Below are 6941 nucleotides of genomic sequence, written 5' to 3'. Positions count from 1 at the left end.
TCTGGGCACCACCGTCGCTCCTCCGTCCTGCAAAGCGGGTGATGGGTTTAATCCCACCCCTGGAGCTCCTCTGCCTCTGGGCTGGAACGTGGATAATCCGTGGGCGGTCAGTCTGCACACTCCACTCGAGGGTTGTGAAGTGAGAGAGAGATCAGCTAGCAGCCGAAGGAAGGAGGAGATGGCAGCAGCCAGAGGGTGTGGGCAGGCTTCCTTGTCCTGGAGAAGCAGTCCAGCGAGGCAGGGGATGGCCTGCTCCCTCGCTGGTGCCAAGTTGTCCTGCCCGGTCAGGGCTTTTGTTATCTGCACCAGCAAACAGATTTACCTGCTGCAAGCAGAGGGCTGGCTCTGGAATGTTTTAACACCAGGTGATTTATGCTGACTTAAACGGAAGTGACCTTCCTAGGCAAATATCTCATCGAAGAGATTTTTACATTGCTGAGAGAAAATAGAAAATATATTTCTCTGCAGAAAAGCATTTCAGATGGATTCTCAAATCTCGGTGTTGGCTTACCCTTAAACAGGAGGTGTCTGGTGTGTGCCTTACCCATTATTTTAACCCTGTTCCACTCAACCCCCAAACTTGTTTTCTGTGCAGAGCTCAGATCTGGGGTATGTGATATGGAAATGGAAAAGAAATGGAATTTAGGAAGCTGTGCATAAAATGTACATCTTAAGCCCCAAGTGTCTTGCACCCATAGGTGCTGAGGAAAGTTTTAGCCCTGCAGTACATGGATAACATATCTTATGTGGTTGGTCAGACTTCTGAAGAATCTGTGGGGGGAAAAACCCATCACTGTTTTTGTTGCAGGTCACCAAGGGGGTGGCCCTTTTGCCATTCTGGGCCTGCCCAGGCAACCATTACAGCCCAGCCTTGCAAGCACAACCAGTTGGAACTCACCACACCTACCCTCCTTGGTGGGGGGGTCATGACCAATCCAGCCTCTGACCCTCTCTTTGGGGTGTAAAGAAAGTCAACAAAGGTGTTTATTGGCTTCTGCTGTGGGAAAGATGCGATGGGGGTCACAAGCACAAACCGGACGTCGCAGAACAGAACCTGCAAAGGCAAACAAGGGGAGGCATTTTCCTCCAGCCAGTGCAGATATTTTCGATCAACCTGGCAAGCCCCTACCCCATGCATGCCCTGGTCCTTTTGAACAAGCAGAGCTCAGAACCTAGAGATCCTCCCTTGGGAAGCTCCCTCGGTGATGGAGACAGCTGACTGAAGGCTTTTGACAAAGCTGACTTTGGTTCTTGGTTCCATATTCACAAATCCAGCCACAATATTAATTATACACAAAGAGCTCTGCAGCACAACTCACAGATCCCCAGGCTCAGAGGACTCTGCCCAGCAAGAAGAGCTGTGGTGTTCCCTGGTCCAACAGCAGGTGTCAGTGCTAACTGCTGCAAAGCAGGGAGACATTATGGTTAAACAACTGCGGGCATCCCAAAGAAAGCTTTTGGACCAGCCCAAATCATATAATCCCAGACCCCGGGGACTGAGCCCAATGAAGAGGCGTACAGTGAAGAGGCAAACTGGGACCTGGTGTGGGCACTGGATTTGTGGTGGTACCAAGCTTACTTTGGAATGCAGAGCTTTTTAAGAACCATCGGTATTTGTGGTTGGATTCACAAAGGAAGAACTAGGAGCTGTAAATAAGGAACCAGCAACCGACTTCAATCTGATAAACTGCACCTCTCCAGCAGAGACAGCAAAACAAGAGGCAAACTGCAGCATCACCAACTGATTGCAAATTAAATTTGCAAATTAGGATCTGGCACGGGTTCCTTACGATCATCCCTGTGTTTAAATGACTCTTCACCCAGACGGCAACTGTGTACAAATCCAGTCTGCAAAAGCAGCAAATTCATATGTTAATAGAGGTAGGCCTAGAAAACACCCAGAACCTTCAGGTAAGCAATGGAGACTGCTATAATTTTATAATTTTATTTATGTGTTTCTATTTCTATCCCGCCCCTCCGCAGCCAGGCCGGGCTCAGGGAGACCCACAGCATGTTATAACAATTAAAATTTCACAATCATAGTTAAAATTCTCAACATTTAAAAATTCTGAGGGCACCCCTTAATTGTTTTGTAGGAATTTAGCAATTTCCCACAAGGTCAGAGGGGAATCACCTCTTATGGCATATAAGGCAATTTCCTAGGACGTGTCCTCTCTGCCAGGTACAGATTTGCTCATGTGACAGGTGTGCAGTGGAACCCAGTCAGTGAGTGAATTATTGGGTTGAATTGCGAGATGGAGGGCATTTCTCCTACAATATCTAGCTAGGTGCAATGTTCTTCCTTCAGCTATTACTTTTGGCAGATATAACCAAACCAGATACTCAGCGAGGCTTTGTCCCTGTAACTCAAATTCAATCGAGTCGGTTTCCCATATTCTTCTTCGTTGTCCTCAGTATAATGTCATCCGCTCCAATTTTCTCTATTCTATCTTAGCTAATATGTCAGGTCTTTTGGAAGCCCTGAAAACTTATCATCTCCTTAACGATTTATCACCCGAAATAACTGGAAAAGTAGCTGTTTTCTTAAGCTTAATAATCAATAATCAAAAACAGATTGGACAAGGTCTAACGATTGATGGCTTTTTTAATGTGTTTTTGTTTTCTCTGACCGTTTATTATTTGTATGGACGATCTGTTGTATCATATCATATGCCAATAAGGGTAATTGTATTGTATTGTATTGGAAGGAAAGAAACAATGAGATTTTGAAATATTGTCGAAGGCTTTCACGGTCAAAGTTCATTGGTTCTTGTAGGTTATCCGGGCTGTGTTACTCCTCTGAAGATGCCGGCCACAGCTGCTGGTGAAACGTCAGGAAAGAAAATTCCAAGACCACGGTTACACAGCCCGGATAACCTACAAGAACCAATGAGATTTTGGTTGGAGGCAGGCGATTCACACCAAAGACGTAAGACTTGGCCCGGGATAAGTTCTGTTACGGTTGCCAGGTCCACGTTAGGAAATCTCTGGAGATTTGGGGGTGGAGCCTGGGGAGGGGAGGGACTTCAACGGAGTATAATGCCATTTTCTACAGCAGCTGTTTTCTCCAGGGGAACTGATATCAGTACTCTGAAGACCAGATGTAATTCTGGAAGATCTCCAGGACTAGGGTTACTGACTCTGGGTTGAGAAATTAATGGAGATTTTGGGGGAGGAGCCTGGGTAGGGTGGGGTTTAGGGAAGAAGTTCAGCTGCAGTCTTCTCCAGGATAACTGATCTCTATCATATGGAGATCACTTGTAATTCCTGATCTCCAAGCCCCACCTGGTGGTTGGTAAACCTATCTAGGTCCCACCTGGAAGTTGGCAGGCCCTTTTGAGGTGTGATATTTGATGTATTGGAGGGGTTGTACTTTCCTTGAAGACCAAGGTTTGCAATTTGGGGTTACTTCTGCCTTCATGAATGGCCAGGCACCAGCCCTCCTGGTCTTTTTTGTTTGTTTGTTTCATTTGGAGGGCAGCGAAGATGGTGAGGGGTCTGGAGACCAAGTCCTATGAGGAAAGGCTGAAGGAGCTGGGTATGTTTAGCCTGAAGAGGAGAAGACTGACAGGGGATAGGATAATCATCTTCAAGGACTTGAAGGGCTGTCACATAGAGGAGGGTGCCAAGTTGTTTTCTGTTGCCCCAGAAGGTCGGACCAGAACCAACCGGTTGAACTTAAATCAAAAGAGTTTCCATCTAGACATTAGGAAGAACTTTCTAACAGTCAGAGCGGTTCCTCAGTGGATCAACAGGCTTCCTTGGGAGGTGGTAAGCGCTCCTTCCCTGGAGGTTTTTAAGCGGAGGCCTGATGGTCATCTGTCAGCAGTGCTGATGGTTGTAGGTTGAGTCATCCATCCCCCAAGCACTGAGTAATTCAAGTACTTCAGTGCTTACAGATGCAAATGGCTCTGGTCAACTTAAGACCAAAGGTTTATCATCCAGCACTTCTGCTAGAATGTCACACCTAAAGAGACAGACTGGATAGCCAAATGGCTTGATTGTTTTTCTTCTTTCTAGGTCCGTAGAGAGGCTGTGGCTCAGTGGTAGAGCCTCTGTTTTGCATGCAGAAGGTCCCAGGTTCAATCCTGGCATCTCCAGTTAAAGGGACCAGTCAAGTAGGTGATGGGAAAGACCTCCACCTGAGACCCTGGAGAGCCGCTGCCGGTCTGAGTAGAAAGTACTGACTTTGATGGACTAAGGGTCTGATTCAGTATAAAGCAGCTTCATGTGTTTGGGGAGGGGCTGTGGCTCAGTGGTAGAGCATCTGCTTGGCATGCAGAAGGTCCCAGTCCTCGGCATCTCCAGTTAAAGGGACTAGGGAAGTAGGTGATGTGAAAGACCTCTGCCTGAGACCCTGGAAAGCCGGTCTGAATAGGCAATACTTTGATGGACCAAGGGCAGCTTCATGTGTTCAGTATGATTGTGAATGACCCTACAGGGGACTCTCAAGGGAAGATTATTCATTCTCACGATAGAGGGGGGAAATCTTCCTTATCTTTTGGCCAGAGAGGTTCAAGCCATTAAAGATTAAGCTTTACAAAGGTAAAGCTTTGACCAGGTGTTGAAGATCAAAGGAGAGAAATCTTAACTCTGAGAACTAAGATAATGAAAGATTTTAACTACTGCATCTTCAAGCAGTAGATTAACTATAGAGTTTAGGGTTTAGAGGATTGCGTGGTTTCACTTTTTCTTTGTATTCTTGCTCAGCCTGATGCTGCATAGCCCATGTGTATGGTTTTTATTCTTTTATTAAACTTCCTCATAATTGGAACGCTCAAAGTGTGGTCTCTGTGCCCACACCACACCTATTCAGTCCCACTTTCCAAACAGTGGTAAAGGGGCAGCACTGCGCTTGCCATCCCTGGAGCACAAAAACATGAAAGTCTGAAGTTGCAATAGACTGTTTCCATGCTAGCTAGTAGGAATGAGGCGGGAGATGCAGTCGGTAGGCAGAACCCTTAAAACAATAATGCAAAAATGTAGTGCTAGATATGCAAACCTGTCTAGTGGGAGATACCATTTCTGGTGTGTTGGTGACAGCATTGCTACCCAGAGAGAAGGTGGTAACCCCCAGGAGTAAGGGGAAGGATTGCCTCTCTGCGGGGACACTTTGGATGGCAGCTGGGGCTTTTCTGAACACCGGGGACCTGAGGGAATGGGACTTGCGAGACTGCCTCCTCCTGGGAATGTCTTGGTCCCTTACTCTAGAGCAGTGGTTGTCAATCTTTTTTGCTCCATTCTCCCCTTTCACCATTGTTTAGAATATAATTCTCCCCTTCCCAAGATAGTCATAAACTTTCTTGAATGTCGCAGATTTTACATAATCTACAGGACATCACACTTCACTGAACAGTGGTTCCCAATCCCCCCGCCCGGAATCCTAAAATCCCCCCCCAGGGGGAATTCCCCCCTTGTTGAGAACCCATGCTCTAGCATCCACTTCTCCTCATGCCAGAAAACACTCACTTAAAGCACCTGCCAGTGTGGATCCATTTCCCACCTCCACGCCATTAATCAATACTCAACATTACCTTCAGACCTTTAATCAAACAGCATGCAAAAACAATTGTGGGGTGGGGGGGAAGGAAAGTTTGTTAGCAAATATATATATATTTAAAAAGATCAGCAGAGGTATAAAATTCAAAATAACTAGTTTTTTAAAAAGAAAATGCATAGTTTTCACCCTTGTCACTCTGTGGCAGCTATAGATCTTGTGCCACACCTTCTAGGGGTGGGCAAGAGAGAGAGGGCTAAGCCTCCCCACTGTGCCTGGGTTGCTGGACTGGCCCCTTCAGGTCGCCTGCTTCGGCCCTCAGCCTGCGTCTTTGGCGGTGAGTGCTGCATGGATTAGAAGCAAAAGATTCCGAGTGCCAGCCCTTCCTCTCCCTCTCTCTCAGGGGCAAAGGCGGCTCCCAAGCGGTAAGCCATCCAGCCCAGTAGCACTGGTCACAATCCCAGCCTCGGTGGCCTTAGGCAGTGGTCAGCAAGTCTACCCTGAATTGAACTGGGAAGTAGAACTGCAGCCTGCAAGCTCCTGGGATCTGCGCCTGGTGTGCCCAGTTGGCCGTGACTGCAGAATGCAGAGGGAATGCAGCTGTTGGATGCTGGAGACGGTCAAATCTGTGAAGGCCAGCGTTGCATGTTTTTAAAGGCCAGGAGCCTACCAGGCATGAAATGTGTTTTTAGACCTCCCTAGTTGGTTCTTATGACAAAGGAATGTGAAAGAAATCATGATCTGCCCTTTAAGCTGGCCAGAGTAATGCGAGGTGGTAGGATAAGAGGGCAGTGGGAACATCTTTGTAAATCTGGGTCCGGTTTTTGCCCAGTGGGCCATACTGAGCCAGAAACAAAGCAGTTTAACTGAAGTGAATTAAAATTCTATTCTGCACCCTGGAGTAAAATGAGGCATGAGGGGAAACATCAGCGGGGTGGCCATGTTAGTTGATTGCAGTAGTGTAAAAATTATTTGGCACCTTAAAGACTAACAACCTTTATTCTCGCATGAGCTTTTGTGAATCAGAGCATCTGAAGAGGTGTGAGTACTCTGTCTCATGAAAGCTCACACTGGAATAAATGTTGGTCTTTTAAGGTGCTGCAGGACTCCTGTTTTGTAGGGAAAACAGAAATGTTTCCTCCAGTGGCCTACCTCCACTGACGGAAGGAAAAGGAGACTGCATAGGGCAGGTTTATTTGGGCGCTCCCTTCCTCCACCACTCCCCCCCCCCCCTTCATTCCTGTTTCGTCTTTCTCTGGTTCATCTGGAACAACAGCCCTTCGGACCAGTCTCCAGCTCGGTAAGCTCTGAACTTGCTTTGGGATGTGAACTTGCTTCAGCTTTTAAGTAGGTGGACTGGAAGTGAGGAGGTACGAATAGGTAGCTGGCTCAAGGTTGACTCAGCTTTCCATCCTTCCGAGGTCAGTAAAATGAGTACCCAGCT

Source organism: Euleptes europaea, chromosome 19 (genome assembly GCF_029931775.1).
Source record: "Euleptes europaea isolate rEulEur1 chromosome 19, rEulEur1.hap1, whole genome shotgun sequence".
NCBI classification, from domain to species: domain Eukaryota; kingdom Metazoa; phylum Chordata; class Lepidosauria; order Squamata; family Sphaerodactylidae; genus Euleptes; species Euleptes europaea.
The sequence above is the reverse complement of the archived record's forward strand: the minus strand, read 5'-3'. Positions refer to the sequence as shown.